This window comes from Ursus maritimus, unplaced genomic scaffold, assembly GCF_017311325.1.
Source record: "Ursus maritimus isolate PB19 unplaced genomic scaffold, ASM1731132v1 scaffold_25, whole genome shotgun sequence".
NCBI lineage: Eukaryota > Metazoa > Chordata > Mammalia > Carnivora > Ursidae > Ursus > Ursus maritimus.
In genome coordinates this window covers 28,328,548-28,349,269 of record NW_024425008.1, presented here as the reverse complement: position 1 = coordinate 28,349,269, position 20,722 = coordinate 28,328,548, and the positions used below count along the sequence as shown (strand labels likewise).

Here is a 20,722-nt window from a genome sequence, read left to right as displayed (position 1 = left end):
TTTTTTTTTTTTTTTTTTTTGGTATTCATTCTTTATACTGTTATATTTTAATAGGAAATCACCTGTGTCCTTGCTTATTCATTTTCAGATGTTTAAAAATAATCACTGGTTAATATATATATAAATTTTTTTCCCTCCAATTTGCTTCTCTTTTATTTTTACTTATATATTTCTAGGGATATAAAGATTTTATTTTTATCAAAAAATCATGTTTTAGATGTATTTATTTTATCATTTTATGTTTATAGCTTATTAAGTTTTATTTTTTTCTTTATATTTTCCTTTACTTTTCTGAAGGTTATGAGTTGAATTCTCAGTTTATCATTTATATTAAAAGTTATACATTTATCTCGGTATGATTTTGGCTTAATCCAATAGGTTAGAAGTTTCACTTTTTAATTTTCAGGAATTCTAATAGTTTTTTATTTTTTTGAATTCTTTTTTAGAGAGAGAGAGAGAGAGAAAGAACAAGCAGAGGGAGGGGCAGAAGGAGAGGGAGAGAGAAAATCTTAAGCAGACTCCACTCCCAGTGCAGAGCCTAATGGGGGCTCCATCTCAGGACCCTGAGATCATGACCCGAGCTGAAATCAAGAGTCGAATGCTTAACTGACTGAGCCACCCAGGGGCCCCTCAGTTTTCAGGAATTCTAAACAGCGTCTTCTCGTGTTTCAGTTTGCTCTTATATGTAGTTATTGTTTTGTTTTTATTGGACATGCCTAAAAATTAAACTTTGATCCAAGTATGTAGACTAAGTTTTTAAAAATAATCCAGTTTTAGGTTTTTTAAACTATTGGCTCAGTTTATATATACATACCATAGACAGTGAACTGACTAGAAAGGTAATTCTGCTTTTAGGGCATAGAAGTCAGGGTAACTTTGTTTCATGAATTGCGTCCTTCATTGTCTCTTGTCATTACTGCACACACTGGGTCTGTATGACACTGACCGCCGTGCCCCCTTTCCTCCCGCTCTTGGCAGAAATGTCCACGCCTCACCTGACCTTGTTTAGAACTGGGATTTCAACACTCATTCTCTCTTCTGCTTTATTCTTTATATCGTTTTGTAGCATGTCAAAAATATTATTTATTTTTTGTTTGTCTCTCTCCCTAGACTGTAACTCCAACGAAGGCAAAGATTTTTGTCACTTGCTTTCAGTGCTGTAGCCTGGGTATCAAGAATAATGCTTGTCTAATTAATAACTGAGTGTGATTATTTTCACTTGATTTCTCCTTTTATGTTTTAGTTTTTTTCTTGATGTCGTTTGTTACAACTTGACGTAAAATGTCATATTTTATTACAGATGTCTCTTACATCATAGCACCAGCTTGATGTTTTCATTTTAAACTTGATACCCAATAATTTGCCTTCTTTGTTGTTTTTTAATCCAGTTTTGTAAAATATCGCCTTTAAAATCTTCTGTCGTCTTTGGGCTTACACATTTTGAAAACATGTTGGGAGTTTTTGTTTTGTTTTATTACAAATTGGGGTTCTTTCTATAAGCTGAAGTAATCTGTTTTCATTTTCATATTTATATTACTAAGTATTTTTAAATCTGAGGATCTATATGATAGTTTTAAAATCTTTGACCCCTTAAGAATTATTATCAATTCCTTTTGATATTTGGACCATGATTTGTTTCCTTTTATACCTTCATGTGACTTGGAGCATAATCTCTGGACCAAACCATTTCTCATGACCTATTTATGTATTTATGTATTCTATCCATGTATTATTTATGTATTCTATCCATGTTCTGTATCTTATCATAATTATTCTGTATGCCAACGCAGTATGTTTTGATTGATTCCTCACTGCTTTAGCACCTGTTCTTTTTTACTGAAGTACTGTCTCCAGGCTTTGCATCCTAGCTCCCTCCTGTTTTATCTTCAGGAGTCAGCTCTCTCTTCTCTCCGTGAAGCCTTCCCCCCGCAGACCTTAAGTACTTCTCCTGGGCCTTCTCATGCAGCGTGCCTTCCACGGTCCCTGATACACACTAAGTGCTGAATAAATATTGCTATCTCTAGTTTTTATATTATTATTTGTTTATTATTTATACCACAGGATGGCTAGGCTACCTGTATTTTTTCATTTTCCTCCTTAATGCTATTTTGTTTTGTAACTTACAAGGTAGTTGCATCTTTTTGTTCTCTCTTCTCTAGACCCACTTTTCTTGGGCTTCATGTGAATAAATGATGTACTTTTTTGAGTTTTTTTTTTTTTTTTCAAATACATGGAGGCCTGCTTTATTCCAACATGTACTCCGCTTAGAAATATGAGTGATATTTCTTTCCCTTCCTTGTTGTCATCAGTTTTTAAATTTTTTTAAAAGTAATCTCTACAGCCAACGTGGGGCTCGAACTCACTCCCTGAGATCAAGAGTTGCTCGCTCTACCAGCTGAGCCAGCCAGGAGCCCCACAGCATTTTATCGGTACTTTTCTGTACCCCAGTTCCTGATTTAAAGGTACCTTTCTGTCGTTTTCTTTCATCCTCTGAATCATGCCCTTCCATTTCTCTTGGTAGAGAGGGTACTTGGATTTCACATCATCAAACCGGCAAAAATCAAAGGCTATTGGAAGAATGTCGAGAAATGGGCCCTCTCTTGAAGAACATTAGTGCTTTTCTATTTGTTTCTGTTTTCTGTCTTAGAGTTTCTAGTTGGAAATTATTTTTATTCTAGAGTATTTCATTTTCATATATACCCTAATGTCACTCATTCACTTAATTTCTCTGACGATTTTCCCTTCATGTTATTGTCCAATTTTTGTTTTACTTACATCACACAACTTTGTCATTTGGGTCAGGGTTTCTTTTTTGTCTGTTTTCTAATTAAGTCACTAGGTCTTGGAGACCTAGTCTTAAAAGAGACTTTTTTGAATTCATTTTCTGTTTGTGCTCTCAATTAGAAAGATCTTGAATTTGGTTTTGGGAAGGAGGTGGGTAGCCCTGACTAGTGGTTTCATTGAAGGTTAGATCTTTCATTGATGTTATAATCAAGTCCAAACTAATAGCATTTCAAAAGTACTTTTGAAAAGTATAATCCATCTCTTTTCCTTACCAAAATCATACCAAAGGTAATTTAAGAACATAACCTAAAGGGTACTCCGTGCCATATGCTTTAGTGAAGATAGTGGGCTGTATAGAGTAGTGTCGTGTTTGTTAGCTGACAAATCCTTTACCATTGCACAAATACCCATATATGGTAAGATTTATTCCTTCTTTAAATATTCTGACATATTTTCATGACTTTCTTACTGATCTCTCATTTGTTTTAATAAAGATTATGGAATGTATGTTATTTTCTTGCATATTACTTCCAAAGTAATTGTGTTTTTTAAAAAACTACTTTATAGCAAATATTTATAAAGAAGAAAATCCTTTCTTCCAAAAAATCAACTATTTCAACTATTCAACTAAATCAACTCTTTTATTTCCCTTGTATTTGAAGTCCTTACGTCTTTGCACATAGAAATATATGTTTACAAAGTAGAATATAACATGTTTTTTTACTCAATATTGTATCTTAAATTTAAGCCATGTTAACAACTAGCCAACTCAATAAGGCAACAAAAAGGAAAAAATTATCATTTTGCAAAAAATTAAAGAGAATCATTAAATTTTTAATACTAATAAGAGCTTAATAAGATTCCTGGATACGAAATAAATAAGTCACTAGCTTTTAAGTATACTAGCAACACTGTATTAGAAAATGTGATTACATGAATGATCTTAGTCTGAATAAGAAAATATTATAATGTACCTGATAATAAATATAACTAATGATAAGCAATGACCTTTAGATTAAAAGATCTTAAAGAAGATCTATATAAATAGGAGCTATATATGTTATTGAATGGGAAGACTCAATATTACAAAGAATTTAAAGTTTTCTAAATTAACATAAATTTAATGCAATTCGAAAACAAAGCAAAATGAAAGTTTGCTATGAAACCCGACAAGAATGATACTAAAATTAATTGAAAAGGAGAATTAATGGGGTCAGCAGGGCTTATTATAATATTATGATATTTGAATTGGTTTGGCATTGGCAGATAGAAAAACACACCATCCAAACAGGTAGGGAGACCATAAGAAACCTCTGCACACATGAGGACTTGTGTTTGGCATAGTATTAAAAATCAGTATAGAAGGAGCAGGCAAAAAATAATGGCAGGACAGAATGGTAAAATTAAAAATATATTCCTATAAACAAATTTTGGATGAATTAAAGACATACATTTTAAAGAGAGACTTTTTGGAATGCCTGGCTGGCTCATTTGGTAGACTCTTGATCTCGGGGTAGTGAGTTCTAGCTTCACGTTGGGCATGGAGCCTACTTAAGAAAAAAAACAAAAAGGAACTTTGCAGCTTTTAGAAGAATATATAGGAAAACATCTGTGTGGTGTTAGAGATTAGAAGGATTTTATTTTTTATTTTTTTAATTTTTTAAGTTGGCTCCACGTCCAGCATGGGGCTTGACTCATGACCCCGATATCAAGAGTTGGATGCTCTACTGACTGAACCAGCCAGGTGCCCCAGAAGGGTTTTTTTTGAGCAAGATACAAAAAACCCAAAATATAAAGGGGAAGAGTGATAAATTTGTGTTAAAAATTATAAATGTGTATATGAGAAAATGCACCTTAAATGAACAGAAAAGGTATGAGAATGCATTCAGATGCATATGAAGGATCTCATGAAAGATCAGTATCCACAGTATATAAAGAAATCCTACAAGTCAATAACAAAAGTTGACAAAACGTAAGTAAATAAGACCAATTCATTTAAATGAATTAAAATTCTTACTAGTTATCAGGGAAATGCCAGTGAAAGCAACAAGGTGACATTTTATACCATCATACTGGCAGTAATTTAAAGGCAAAGATGGTGGAGCAAGTTAGGTCCTATTGTTACTGTTGGGTTATAAAATTGTTTCAAGCACGGTTGAGAGCAGTTTGATGTATCTAATAATGTTGAAAGATGCTCCAACTGGAGGTTTCAGCAGTTCCCTTTCTAGAATCCTTTAGAGAGACTCTCACACATCTTCCCAAGGAATATATAAAAGCAGGGGCCATTCTTTCATTGTAGTAACAAACAATTGGAAATAATGTAGATTTCACTCAATAAAATCTAGCATATAGAAAGAATGGAAAACATACAGAAGTTATTATAAAGGCTGTATATCTTTTTGTATCAACACGAATAAATCTTTAAAAACAATTTTATATGAAAAAAGTTGTAAAAGGATGTGTTCCAAATGATACCATCTGTATAGATTTCCTAAATACACAAAATACTTATGGGAAGAGTACATAGCATCTTTGGGAGAGAAGTTTCTTTAAAGAATCTGTGAGTGGAATGGGATTGATATTTTAGCTGTATTTCTAACATTTTCTTTCTTTGTACTCTGAAGCGAATTTGGCAGAATATTGATATTTATTAAATCCAGACGATGGGTAATAGGTATCTCTATGTTTTTGCATGTTTCAAATATTTCATAATTGAAAGTTTTCCGTTTAGAATAATAGCATCACAGCCCCCAGTTAAACTGACATGACTGAACATACACAGTTATTTCCTTCCCCTCCTTAAGCCCTGTGCCTTATTAAAGAAATATAAAAAGACATATACAAAGACAAATAAGAGAAAAATAGAAGACTAGAATTATCAACATAGTTTTGGTCAGCAGAGAGGGATGGATGTTTTATAACTAATTTAATGATGTAGACAGAGCTGTGAGTGAATGCCTTTATACAGGGGTTCTAGGGAATGTTGACATTGTACAACCCCAGAATTGGAGGACCCAAATTGCTGGGAAGATCGGAGAGTTGGGACTAGTAGGTAGATACTGGGGTCCCTTCCCTAACCTGGTATAATCATAAAGCCTCCAGAAAGCAGGAAGAATTATTTGAAACATTTTTTGCTGATCTTGGTTCTTGGAATGCTGAACACTAGACAGGAAATGGAACTATTCTTCTCTAGAAAACCTGAAGTGTATCCTAAAAATGACCTATATACACCTGGCATTTGTGGGTTCCCCCAGTATCAAGGGAAAACCCTCTGTGTGATTTAAACTGGGGAAGAATTTATGGAAATAATATTTAGTGACTTGCGGAATCACTGGGAAGGCTGTAGAACTAGGTTTGGAAAATGGGTGAGAACAGGGGAGGCCAAGTGGCTAAGAGGACACTGAGTCACAGAGAAAGCCAGTGTGGTGCTGCCCCTGAACACTGAATGTCCAGCTTTCTGCTGCCACCACGGGCACTTCACTGAGGGCACTACTATGCACCCTAGGCACTACTGCTACCACCACTCTCCATGTAAATGGATTCACTACCCCCTTGCTTTCTCCAGGTACTACGTTTCAATTCAGAGTTCAAAATGTGCATATCTCATTGGCTGAGGGGCAGGTTGTCTGTCTAGACCCTATCTGTAAGAATGTCTGGTTAAGTGACAGTGTGGCATTTGTAGCTTCTATTGTGGAAGACAGACACTCTGTATAAGGCAAGGATTTAGGAAGAGAGCTCTGAGACTAAACAGATGCTAGACAGTTAGAATTATATTTTCCCCTATGGTTCAGTTTCCACAACTAAAACAACTGGGTACCTAACCAGTCCCCTGCAGGAAAGTTTATGTAGTAGTCAACAAGCTCTGCTTCCATACAGAGCTTCAGTCTTCCTTTTTAATGCCTGAATATTAAATATAAAAGGATAGCTAATGATAACAGACATAAGAGCAAAAGCCTTCCAAGTGAGAAAGAATGATCACAGCAAACAGAAGAAAAGTATATGTGGGGGAAAATATAGATACTGGATACGAAGAAGAAGCTTTAAAAATTAGTTTAACATTAGTGGGGATGAGACAGAGTTTTGCAATTATGAAATAAAAATACAATTTATTTTTTTAATGGAAGCAACAGTCATTGAAAACAATTTTTTTTTTCCGAATTGAATCCAAGAGTCAATACGAAATATTTAATAGTATGGTTGGAAAATGAAGGTAAAAAAATTCTCCCCACTACTTGAAAGAAAAAGAAATGGGTGTTGGGAGAGAAGAGATAAGCAACTATTCAGGAATTCAGGAGATCCAGTATCCAATAAATAGAACTCTCAAAGTGAAAGAGAAAAGGAAGGAAGGGAATTATTTAAAAAAGAAAAGAAAAGAAAGAAAATTTCACTTAAGTGAAAGACATGTTTTTATCTTTTAAATTTTCTTTTAAAAAAGATTGTATTCATTTATTTGTCAGAGAGAGAGAGAAAGAGCGCGCAAGCAGAGGGAACAGCAGGCAGAGGGAGAAGCAGACTCCCCACTGAGCAAGGAGCCTGATGCAGGACTTGATCCCAGGACCCTGGGATCATGACCTGAGCCAAAGGCAGAAGCTCAACCAACTGAGCCACCCAGGCGTCCCGATATGTTTTTATATTAAAAGGCTTACTGAGTGTCCAATACAGGATTATAAAAAGACTCACAGAAATGCTACTCAAATATTTGAGAAGATCTTAAAAACTTCCTGAAAAAAAAACAAAACAAAACATGTCATGTATAAAAGAATAGGAATCAGAATATCACTGTATTTTTCAGTTCCAACAATGGAAGCTAGAAGATTAATACCTGTAAAATTCCAATGGTGAATGTTTTCCTATCCAGAGTTCTGTACCCAGCCAATTTGTCAGTTTAAGGTTAGACATGCCAGGTCTCAGAGCTTCTACATATGTGCTTCTTCTTAGGCAGTTGCTGAATGAAGGTAACGGTCATCAAAACGAGGGAATAAACTTAAGAATGAGGGAGATGTGAGATCTGGGACGCATGGGACCCATCATAGGAGAGGAGAGAAGGGACTGTCAAGATGATAATGTTGGGGTGCTTCTGAGAATGCCATTGCAATAGACCTAGTGATCAGGCAGGTCAGATGGGAGTGTAAGGATGGAGAGCTCGAGGAGAGAGGGTTCCAGGAAAGAGAAATGGAATTGATAGGGCATGTGTTGTTTTTAACCATCTGGAAATCAGTAATGAAAACTTTTTTTTCTTCTATTGTTGAGTTCAGGGAAAATTAAAGGCATGTATATAGAAACTAAACAAATGGGGAAAAAAATGAAGCAATTATTAACTCCGGGAAAAATAAGGGAAGCAATTAAGTAAATATAGCCATAGTAATACAGATCCTGCTCTATGTATAGCTGTAATACACATGTGTACACACATGCACATACAAAAATATGTACGTAGCATGGGGCAAGGGAAGAAAGGAGATACTAAAGTATGCTTATTTCTCATTTTCCACAATAGAACTTCAAAAGATAATATTTAAGATAATAAATCAAGAAATAGCAGTATGAACATGTTATTAAGGAATATGAGAATATTGGAGAGAACAGTGGTATGAATCGAAAGGGGTAGCTCCTGTGAATGGAGAAGATGGGATAAAGCACTCCGTTTTGGGTGTTTTTGTTGCTTTTTTTTTTTTATATGTCGTAGTACTATTTGCCTTTAAATATTGTATGCAGTACTTTGATAAAAATGTAAATGAAAAACTAAATAGCATAGCAATGAGTATCTTTGCACAGTAGGTTTTCCTTCTGTAGATTGTAAAAATCAGTTCTCAGTGTTTGTTGTCCCATTTGTTGTCATATTCAAATGTGGATGTCATTTATCATTAAACTTCTGTGGGAACTAAGTACCCTGAAGCTAAACAAGGCACAACCCCTTGCCTCATGGCCCCTCGTGGCTTAGTTGGTGGTGAATCAGAAAACCTTGAAACATTGGGATATTTTGTATGATTGTCTTTTGGAAACCAAGGACTTGGTGGCAGTGTTAGAGACTCGAAGAGAAAGAGTGGATGCCTAGAGCTCACAAGGAATGGAGAGTCTGGCAGAGATTCCAGGGCCTATTGGAGAAATAAAGATCAGAAAGAGCTGGCCAGAGTGTGAGGAGTTCTGGGGCTCAGTAAAGGAAAATCCCTTCTGCCCCTGGACCACTATACATTTCCAAATGTTGAAAGAGAGATTACAGAGCCCAACATTATGCATATTTTCTGGTTTACCTTTATTTTGTCTCCCCTGAAAGGGTTTTTACCAATTTTTATTGCCCCTGTCAAGATAAGGATGTCTGTTTTAACTGTGCACCATTAATAGTGAGTCCTGGCATTCTTAGGATTTTTCCTAATGGGTAAAAAATAATGTAGTGTTGTTTTGATTTGAATGTCTTTGATGCTTATTATACCCATGATTATTATAACACTAGTTAGGCCTTTTCTTGCACTTGTGTTCTGTTAAAGAATTTTCTTTATTCTAATATCCTTTTTCTTTTAAACTTGTTTCAACTGCAATTTTGTCAAAAAAAAAATTCAAAATCAATTATTTTGTCAGAAAACTTCAATCTGAGAATTCCTCATTTTTATTGCCAGCAGAGCTGGTGTTAGAAGGTAATGATGCATAGTAAAGTGATAATTTCTTTAAAGTAGAGAATCCCTGTCTTGATTCTGAATCACCGTAAGATACGTGCAGTACTCTCAAGGGATGCTGTGTGAAAGGTAACATGACAGCATGGCAGGGGCTGGGGTCGGGGGTGGCCAACTGCCTAAGAGGGACTCTACTGAAATGCAGTCTTGAGGAGTAAGAGTTGAACGGGATAAAGAGGGGTGAGTAGGAACAAGCCGTAAGTGAGGGAAGAGGCGTCCCAGGACAGCTTGCCACTTGGTTTCTCCCGAAGGCTCATTTAAGGTACATTCAAGGAACTGTAGCTGGATCTCTTTCCCTTTGACTGGAGCTGAAGGTTCAGAGTATAGAGACAAGGCTGTTCATTAGAGGGCTCTACCGTGCATTTGGGAGATTGTTCTTTTGCCTTGAAAGTGGTGGCAAGTTAACGTGAGGTTTTAAGCAGAAAAGTGTGAGTGTTGTGCTGGCATGCACTTGATAAACACACAGTACTGAATAGGCAGAGTGATGACATTTTAAAGTGTGAGTGCTAATGTGGACACGCAACATGACATCGGAGGATCAAACTTACCATTCCAGCTAGGGGACTCATGCCACTTTGTCACAAAAAGGAAAAGCACGGCCAAGAAACAGAAGAAGACTTCCGAAGCCTCAAGGTTTTATCTTTGAACACTTGGTTGATTTGCATTTTAGTTAGCTTTTTTTTCTAGTTTGTAAACGAAAGTTAAAATGATAAAGTTAATAAATTTGAGGGTAACGTGAAATCTAAAAACAAGCCCAAAATCCAAAACCAGGCTCATGGATATAGAGAACAGATTGGTGGTTGCCTGAGTGGGGGGATGGGGGGTGGGGTGAAATGGGTGAAGGTGGTCAACAGGCACAAATTTCCAGTTATAAAATGAGTAAGTCATGGTGATCTAATGTACAGCATGGGGACTGTAGTTAATAATATGGTATTGCATATTTGAAAGTAGCTTAGGAGAACAGAACTTGAAAGTTCTCATCTCAAGAAAAAACTTTGTAACTGTGTGCTGACAGATGCTAACTGAACTTACAGATAACATGCAATCATCATTTTGCAGTATATAAAATGTTGAATCATTGAGTTGTATACCTGAAACTAACATAATGTTATAGCAGTTACATCTCAATTTTTAAAAATTTAAAAATTTAAAAACTTTTAAATGTAAATCTCATTTAGAAGTCAGGGATTTTTAAGTTTGGGGGAATCAATAAAAATAATTTTATTTGAGGGTTATGTATAAATGTGTATGAATATTTGTATATGTACATAATTAGTAAAGAAAAAAAACCTGGGGAATATGGTGTGCATTGGTTTAAAAAAAGTTATTTCATTCGCTCTTGCCTTAATTGCTGTTGACAAGTTGCCAGAAACATTTGTAGAGGGCTCCTATTTTCAGAACCAGGATATATATATATATATGTATATGTGTGTGTGTATGTGTGTGAAGTGTTTCATCAAGTGTTTTATGTCAGCTTGGCAAGGGGAGGTCCTCTGCTTCCTCTGGATGCAAGTAGATTCTTTTGTTCTTCCCCATCCACCCCTCTGCCGTGGTTTTCTGGTTCTGTGCTGGATTAAGTCTCTTCAGAAGTGAGCTGTCCCATGACCTGGATCCTTCCTCTCCTCTGTCCTTATCTTTCAATGCCTCCCTTACTGTGGGTGCCCAACCCACACAGTGTCTGGAGGAATACACAAACTGTTAGGAGTGGCTACCCTTGGAGTTGGTATTGGGGTGTCCTGAACAAGAAGATATATTTTTCACTTTTTCAGTACTATTTCCATTTTTTTTTAAACAAAAAGCATATAATTCATTCACTTAGAAAACAACATTGCAAAAGGGGGCAGCAATGGGGAGACTTGTATGGGAGAAAAATGACATGGTGCATAAAAGATGATTATCTTGACCATGATGAATTTGACGGTGGTTATTTGTAATTACTGGTTTCTGTTGTCCTTCCTACCTGTGCTGTACTAACTAGCCCTCCTTTTTCCTGTGAATGTGTTTATTTACTGGGCTAGGATTTTTAAGAGCTGATTCTGTTGTGCATCAGTTTACCTTTTGGTGATTTCATTGTGATGGTGCCTTGTCCAGTTCCAACAGATGCATTTCTGGTTGCTCTTTTAAAAGATTTGCTCATTTATGTGGCTATTTTTCATGCCCTTTGATGGTAAATGGATAGAAGAGAAGAAGGTCAAGTTGCTGTTATTTTTCATTCACTTCTGTTGTTGTCGTGAAGGCTCCTAAAGAGAGAAAGATGAAGCCGAAATCTATAAAATTTTGGTTAAGTGGGCTTTCTTCCCCCCTTGACCTGTCTCCCTCAACACAGATATTTATGAGATAACCATACCTACATTTTAGATTACAGTGTGAATTCTATTATCTGTTAATTTCGCTTCCATTTTCACTGAGATCAAGTGATTTTTGTTCCTTAATGATTTAATTTCAAGGATATGAGCTTAGATGCTTTTGGGATTAAAAAAGCCCTCAGGAACCTAAACATCTAATGGGGGAAAAAGGCCGAACCGTGTGTAGGGTTAATCACCAATGTCAGAAAGAAGCAGGAGGAGAGGCATTTTTGGGGGAGTGGGTGTTCTAGTGCAAGCAGCTTGGCTGAGGAATCAGACCCTAGAGCAGTGACCCGGTCTCTTCGGAGCGGCAGGGTCTTCACACGTGAACTTCGTGGATCACACCTCCCAGCAGTTGCTGTGGGGAGTAAGCAGGATTGTGCGTAGAAACTGGTGCATCAAGGACGCTCAGACTGTGGTTAAAGCTGGTGGCGGCAGATTGCTGAGGGGCGTGTCCTGGAGGAACATCACGGCCTAGCTGACAGGGTAGGAGTCTGGCAGTGAGGAAATCTGGCTTCACACGGGGGCTTTCCCCCGTTTGCCTTTGGTGAACTTGCAGTTTCTTTCTTTTTTTTTTTAAAGATTTTATTTATTTATTTGACAGAGAGAGAGACAGCCAGTGAGAGAGGGAACACAGGCAGGGGGAGCGGGAGAGGAAGAAGCAGGCTCCCAGCAGAGGAGCCTGATGTGGGGCTCGATCCCAGGACTCCGGGATCACGCCCTGAGCCAAAGGCAGATGCTTAACGACTGAGCCACCCAGGTGCCCCTGAACTTGCAGTTTCTGACCCTGAAAGACCCCATGTGGAAGAGGGAGGGTTGGCACTTGATATTCTTTCTCGCAACTCACAGTTTTACATTCTGAACGTGAGGTCAGAGAGGGATACCCTTGATCTGAATCAGTCATCCCATAGATCTTTATGGAAAGGTGCTACTGTTTGTCCCGAATTCCGGGCCTGAATCACGCAGTAACAGGGTGGTGGCTGAGGAGTCATGAAGGTTCCCAAAAGATAAGTGACTTGACCACGGTAGCATTTTAAGGAAGTTAATCATCAATATTTTTCTCCCACTAGGTGTATTTCATACCGGAGTTGGACTTCAAAAGTAATAACTGAGGCTACAAAGGGAGACCTTTTTTTCTTTTATAATATATTTTTGAAGTAGTTTTCTGCCATAAATCCTTGGCCAGTCCAGTATTTACTGGGAGCAAGCCCACTGGATATGTCATATGCAATCTACTTACCTCTCTGAAAATGGAGGTGACCTCACGGGGTGCTCATGAGGACTGGAGGCACAAACCCGTGTTGGACAGTGAAGTAGATGGGAGTCCTGATGCTTCAGAGCCCTGCCGGGAGAGCTTATAGTCAGAACTGAGGCTGTGATGAAACAGACAAACGGACCATCTGCAATCTCTATGGAAGGAAAGGCTAAAGCAGTGTGCGGTGATTTTATGTTTTAATTTTTTTCTTTAAAAAATAGATTTAATTTATTTGTTTTAGAGAGAGAAGGAGAGAGAGCATGAGCAAGGGGAGGGGCAGAGGGAGAGAAGAAAGAGAGAATCGCGAGCCGACTCCCTGCTGAGCGCGGAGCCTGACACAGGGCTGGATCCCACCACCCTGAGATCATAACCTGAGCCAAAAACCAGGAGTTGGCCGCTCAACTGACCGAGTCACCCAGGCGCCCCTTTAATTTTTTTCTTTTTAGTCTTGGTCTTTGGGTGGTATTTTAAAATCTGCTAAGTGAAAGATGGTCACTGTTGATATTACTCATGATTAACAGTTATTTGGATATTAGAGTTGTATGTAGAAATAACTTTCTCCATTCTTCTTACTGATGCTACTTTCTACTCTTTTTCTAAGCTAAATTTACATGTGCTTTTTCAAGTGCACTTTCTTAAATTCTTTGGATATAGATATTCAATTGAGAGAACCACCATATCTCTATTACAGCCACTTGTGATGTTCTATCTTACTGAACCCTCTGGATTCCCATGCTTCTCTCCTCTGTTCCAGGTGCATTCGAGGGACTTGAGGGTGGACATGTTCCCTCTATGTCGCTTCCTGGGAGGGTGACAGCATAGTGCAGAGCTCCATCCGGTGCCCCGGTGTCTACGTTGGCAGCCTGACAAGCTGTCTCAGTGATGGGGATTCTCTGCTGTGGCTCCTCGTGTCTGGATCAGAGGCAGCTTTCATAGCTTATCTAATTTAAATCTGACTTAATACAGTTCAGACCGCTTTTCCTTCTGTCCCCAGAGAAGGTCACTACTATTAGATTCTTCCTCTCCAGGTTACAAACAGTTTCAGTTTCTTGAGCCATCAGTATCTCATAGCAGAGTCAGATGGTGACCTTCTTTACATTGAGCCTGAATCTCTGCAGAAGGACGACTGTGAGGACAGGAGGTGAGATGTCTGCGAATGTGGGGAAAGTAGATGCGCCCCAGGAAGGGGGGTGAGTGAGTGGTGGCCGCCCAGCCTCACTCCCGTTAGGCAGCCTCAGATGTTTCTCCAGCCCTGCTGGGCAGGAGGGGACTTTTATACCGATATTAAATTTAAAGGAAATCATCTGTAAATGAGGAAGTGGAGGCAGTTGTGTATGAAGTAATTCATCCAGTCTGTAAATACTGCTGATCTTATAGTCTTGAGTACTCTACATGTCATGTAGCCCTCTTTGATTTCGTTTAAATCAGGCAATTTAGTGCAAGATCGTCCCCTATGAAGGACCTCACATCTGTTGAACTTTGACTTGTTTGGTGATATGAGTGGTTGGAGCTTTAGCATAGTGCAGTATCTTATAATTAGTATTCAGGTGCGTGTTCGTTGTACTACATGCCCAGGTGTTTTGTTTTGTTTAGTAAAAGAATGATTATTTCTTTCTGTTTCTAAAATCATTTCTAAAAAAATGATTTTTTTCTCTTAAGTTTTTTCTTCTGATTGTTAACGTTATATATGCTTACTTTAGAAAATAAATAGTACAAGTAAAAAAAAAGGGGGGGGGGAAGAAAAAAGAAAGCCCAGAAGTTATTCTTAATTCAACTGTCTCAAGACAAGCATTGTAAATTCTTTGGGGGAACTACTCCCTTTGGCTTGTGTATATATCTGCATGTAACTTTTAAAAAAACAGCTATATTTATAACGTATATACAATTTTGTTTGTATCCTAGGGTATTCTAAAATTGGGCATTCTTGTCCCCAGTTACGTTCAATAGGATGCACAGTATAAAAATGTTCTATTTTTTAAAAAAGTGAATCCAGGGTCATATCCAAAGAAATATTAGTTTAAATAAACTAGGGTTTTTTTTTCCCCCCATGGAATCTTTAATCTACTAAAAAGTACTATCATGTCTTAAGGGAGGTGATATATAGTGTGTCCCTGCCTTATTTAATTATGGGACCCTTTTCTGTGGATTAATGACTTGCAGAATTTGAAGCAGAATTTGAAGCAGAATTTGGGAGAAGCTGGCAAGGATTTCCCCTTGCATATGAGGCATTTCTTGGTTATTCCCCTGGCATCCATTTTTCATGTTCCCCTTTCCCTAGATCATACTTGGTATTAAGTGGTTTAGTACCAAGTTGTGTTTGATAATCAGCTGTGCAGTAGTAGGTCACAGTGTACAGTATTGATGAATACAATTTTTATGTATTTTAAATGAATATTAATGTACAAATTAGTACATTAAAACACACACTTGCTTCACTGTTCTGCTCTGTTCTCTTAATATCCTGCTGCCAGACATGGAAACGCTCAGTGCCCCTGATGAGTGGGTGAGCTCCAGTTTCTTTTCCTTGAAAGTATTCGTTTACTGTACCTCAAACACCTATTATTTTCCCTCTAATGATTCTGATTCACTGTTACCCTCCTACTTGCTACCTTTTACTTTACTTTCTACTTTGAGCTCCTCAAACCTAGCTCTTTGGCATTGTAGCAATTGCTTATTACATAAGTTTTAGTCATATTTAAGTATAAGAGATAAATGTTCCCATTTATTTCTCTCCTTCTTGTTTTGCCAACTGTTGAATCATTTCACTGCTCATCAGTAACTCCACCATATAACCTGCTTGGTACCTGCTTCGTTCTGTCATCCCTTTTTTGCCATCAAGCGTTCTACCAAGTTTTATTGTTTCCTTCGCTAGGCCTTTGAAATGTAACTTTTTTCATTGAACTTTTTTTAGTTAGGCAGGTGGGTAGGAGCCAGATGTTAGTTCTTGCTCTGGCCTCATAGACACATTTTAAGTTGCTTTCTTATCTCCAAATTCAAATGTAACTTGATCCTTTGCATAGGTGTCTATATCCCGTAACTCTTTTACTTGATTAATTTCAGGCCAAGTTTTTTTAATCTACTTCGTCTCCATCAGTGGTGTGTTTTTCAGATAGTGAACATTTTGGAACAGGAACTAGATTTATCAACCCTGTTTCTCCCAATTCTTCCTGCTTTTTGTTGAAGGGACAGAACGGAAATGAAAAAAGGGGGAAATTCCTGTCTAAAAAGTTATGTGCTGATTCATAAATCTTAAATTACAAATGACATTGCCCTGAGATGTTTGTATGTGTTTCAAGCCCTCTTGAAAGAGTGAGACAGACCTTCCAACGGAGATGTTACTTTTACGTAATGTGAATGAAATTCAGGAAAGCCAGGAAGGGATGTAAAGGAAAGAGTTTACCTTACTTGGTTATCTTAGCTAACCTAATGTTCAAGGACTGTGAGCTTATGTTTCTATTTTAAAATAAAGCTTATTATTACATTGTAAAGTATATTTATTTATGGGCATTACTAAAGAATATTTATGGGCATTCTAAAGCTATATATACAACTTTGTAAATTATTTACATTGATACCTTTATAAATACTCAAATTTCGTAAATACCGGTGGAGGAATCTAACAACATCCCATTGTGGAACATGGACGTATTTGTTGAGAAGCACTACATCTGTTTTGGTGAATATACTGTATTGTTTGGTAAATTATTTCAGGATAGAAAGTATAGTTGTTGGTTTTTTTGGTTTTTGGTTTTGTTTTTGTTTTTTTCCTTCCCACATTTTCTTGTGTACCCTTTAAACTATTTTTTATGCCCTTGGCACAGAGAAAGTTTCTCATGTTGTTTCTTTCGTTTGGTTCCTTCTATTATTTATTGTTCTCACTTCCTTATCACTCATTCATTTCTTGGAAAAAAATTTTTTTTCCATTTTTCTGGTAGTTAATTCATTGTACAAAATGGGTAAATAAGGAAGCGATCAAATGAGTACTTGCATGTATTTTATCTGGAGTTTAGGAGAGAGGGTCATGCATGGAGATTTGGAGGTAACTGCACAGAGGTTATATCTGAAGGTTCAGGTACCTGTGACATCACCAGAGTGTACCGGCCACCACGCAGCATCTCCCCACGTAATTCCCTTATTCTGTCTTCATTCAGTTGCACAGGCAACTATGATCCAACCAAGTCAACAACAGCCTGCTTTCCAGAGTAATATTTTTACTTGGGTGTACCCATGCCTGCTGTCTCATCCTAACGCACTCAGTGCTCCTGTACATCCCAATACTAATACCCCTTATAGCCCCCTCAAAGTATGAAGGATGGTAAGAGAAGCCAGCCAAGGATGCCACTCTGGAATCACTAGCTTTTCAGTGGAGCCCACCCGTGGTATTGAAGAGTGAGCAAAAAGAGAAAGGCAAGAGAAAATGAAGAACATGGTTATCATGGAAATCTCGAGAAGAGTGTTTTAGGAAGGAGGGAGGGATCAAGAGGTCAAGAGTGTAAATGTCTCAAGGAGCCAGAATGATAAGGACTGTTTTTACACATATAGCTTCCCTTGAAGGAAGGGATTGTTTCCTCACATGCCCCTGGCACCAAGTGTGTGGTCAGTACTCAGAAGGGAATTGAGAAATGCTGGGAGTGATTTAGAAGAGAGGAGGAAGCACTTCTGGAGGATTGACATTATGAGGAAAGGATGGTGGGTCCCGTTGTGATAGACCTTGAGTGATGAAAAGATTGTCAACCAGTAAGATTTGGATGCATCTTCTCCTTTTCTGATAGAATTTGCGGGAAGTCGCTGAACCAAACAGTGGGTTGGTATTCTTGTTAAATGGGTCTGCCATAGACTCAAGTAGTAGTACTTAGAGGTGGAGAATTAAACGTGTACCAAGGAAATTTCTGTATAGCGTGCTCTTTCAACAGATGGAGGTGATGTGCTGTAAATTAGTGTTGTTCTTCTATTTAACTCTATTGCTTTTTACTGTATTTAATGATGTTTAAGCAGGTTTGCTGATAATTAAGAGAATTGCTAATAATTGTCAGCATATGTTTGCTTTTCTCTCAATCCTAAGGAATAGGTTTTAGGTGTTATTGATCTGTCGTAATATTACACACATGGTTGACATCTTTATTTTTGACTAGTTTAACAAATGCAAAACATACATATATTTCTACATATACTAGTGTCTGTTCAAAGTTCATATTGCACTGAAAGGGATTTGATGCTATGCTATAAACAGGGATGGGGAGAAAGAGAGGGAGATGGGACAGAGAGGGAATGAGAATAGTAAAGAAGGTCCTATGACAGGAAAAAACAGAACAAAACAAAACCCTGTTATTTAACTCAGTTGTCTGTCTTCCAGTTCCTTGGTTTTTACAGATCATTAAACTGTGGGTACGCTCTCTCCCTATGTGCCCACCTATATTTTGAAATTAAAAGAAAACATTGCATTGTTTCATAAGATGTAGCTGGAGTCTTGGCATTTCTTTCAAACTGCAAAGTAATTTTTATGAAATATAAGATTTTTAAAAACTCATTAAAAAAATCTAGGAAGCCTTTGAGATGGTTCTGGAAGAGGAGGTCTGTGGCAGAGATAGCTCAGCCTGGGCTTTTCCAAGTCAGTTCTGTTTATTGTCTTTTAGTGCTGGGTTTCAGTCTCCTCCTACAATGGATACAACTTCACATATCCTAAAAAAGACAGTTCTGCAACAAACTATTTTCTGAGGGAAATGAAACGTGACAAGAATGTCTTTATCCCCGGTGGCATTCATGTGTTGGCCTTTTAGAGACTGAAAGCTCTGGGAATAGATTTATTTGGATTTCTCTGAAATTGTGAGAAATGGTGAAAATATCTGATTTTTTTATAAGAATCTACTTAGAATTGTTCTTTATGCTAGTGTATTCTCTGCTTGAAAGATATTTCATTGAAATCAACAGCCCACCTCCCACCCCCGCCCCCAGTTACAAAATAGCTCATAAATTCTAGCTTTGGTTGTCTAAAGATTTTCTTCTCTGGAGATGGGCTGGAGGTTACTTTGCATTTTGGCTCAGTTGGCTGGTTTTCCTCCCATTTTATGTGGAGCACTCCTGGAACCTCTGCTGTGGCCACATGTGCTGCCCCTCCTCTGCCTCTGGAAGCAACAGTTAGCACGTTATTCCACGTGAAGGCTTACAGTTCAAGAGGGGCACGCAGCGTTGTGGATTGTTAAGGAAATCAGAGCAATCTGAGGGCAGAAGTTTCTAGAGAGCTCAAAAGCCAGGTTTAATTAGGTAGCGGTGCAAAGCCTTTTAACCCCTTTCACAAAAGCCGGGGGAGGAGGGGCCCGAGTGAAAACAATTGGCGTTTATCTGCCCGGCCTCCCGGCCCAGCCCCCGAGCCCAGCTGGAGCTCCGCCGGCCCTGCATTCTGCAGGCAGCGTGCAGTTTCTGAAACTCCCCTAAATGTTCCAGCCTTTAAATAGCAGCGAGTCTTCTAAAATGATGCTGCGTACTGCAAGAGAAATTAAAGCGGCTGCCTCGGAGGCAGGAGGCCGACTCGCGAGATGCTTAATTATCGTGGAAGTAAGTGCTTGTTACCGCCGAGCGGAGTGCAGCGAGCGCGGGTCGTCCTCGGGGTGTCAGCCGTGATTTGTAGACAATGCAGCCCTGTCAGCCCGGTGCTGGTTCAGCAGCATCCTTCCAAACGTGGATTTGGCAAGAATTTAAAGGCCACCTCTTGTGTAATTTGTGGAGCCTTGGAAAGAGGGTCCCTGCCGTTATTTGCAGGATGTACGCAACCATGCGGGGTTTTGTGCTCAGAATGGGTGTCTCTTGCCTCCTGACTGACGGGCTCACGACGAAGTTGGTGTTCTTCACCCGTCACCTGCACGGATGCTAACGCTTCTCTGTCGTCTGTCGGGGAATATGGAGAGGTCTGTCCAGAGCAGCATTTTGTTCTGCTGTCTTCATAAATCGGCACCGGAGGGTGGGGGAGGGTGCAGTGCGTAAGGAAATGCAGGCGTTTTGTTAATTAGCAGAGTGTTCCAGCTTCCAGAGTAGGCTAGGGAGAGCCGGGGAAGAGGTGGTGGTGAATGCGGGATTCATCCGGAGGTCTTCCTCGCGGGGGTAAGTGATAAAGTGAGGGAAATTCGGAGGAGTGGTAATGGATGTAATGGCTCCGGGAAAACCCGGTTTATTTTCTCTCTATTGGATTTGCTCTTGCCAACTACGTTAAGCGTTTGTAAAGAAACCGAAAAAGCAAGCAGCGTTTTGAAATATGAAAGATGTTAAAAAGTGAGTGTTGCAGGGTACTCGATAACGTGATTTTCAGTCTTATTTAGAAACTGACTACACGTTGCTCTAATTACTGAACTCCGTTGGTCGTGTTGCGAACTTCTGGTGGGCACAGTGGTTGGTGATGTTCTGCGTTACTGGAGGTCGGAGCCTGTACTTGGTCCGTACTTGGGGTAGGAGCCTTGATGTCTTGGAACGAGATCCCCACCCCCTCCCTCCTATTACATGAAACAGTTCAGTGAAGCTGAAGTATTAATAGTCTTTCAAAATATGTACCATTTGATTTTATTAAATGCTTTCACTTTCTTTCAAACCTGCTTTACTGAAAAGATGAGCTGTGACCCACAATCCATTATCGAGTATTTTATTTTCATGTGTCTGGTTTTAGCAATTGCATATTTATTTTT

General features: G+C 38.5%; 1 protein-coding gene across 11 annotated transcripts in view; it reads left to right on the top strand.

Moving 5' to 3' along the window:
• SIPA1L1 (signal induced proliferation associated 1 like 1) overlaps positions 1 to 20,722 on the top strand; it is a 371,790-nt gene that overhangs the window by 219,270 nt on the left and 131,798 nt on the right. The gene's annotated exons all lie outside the window — the stretch shown is intronic.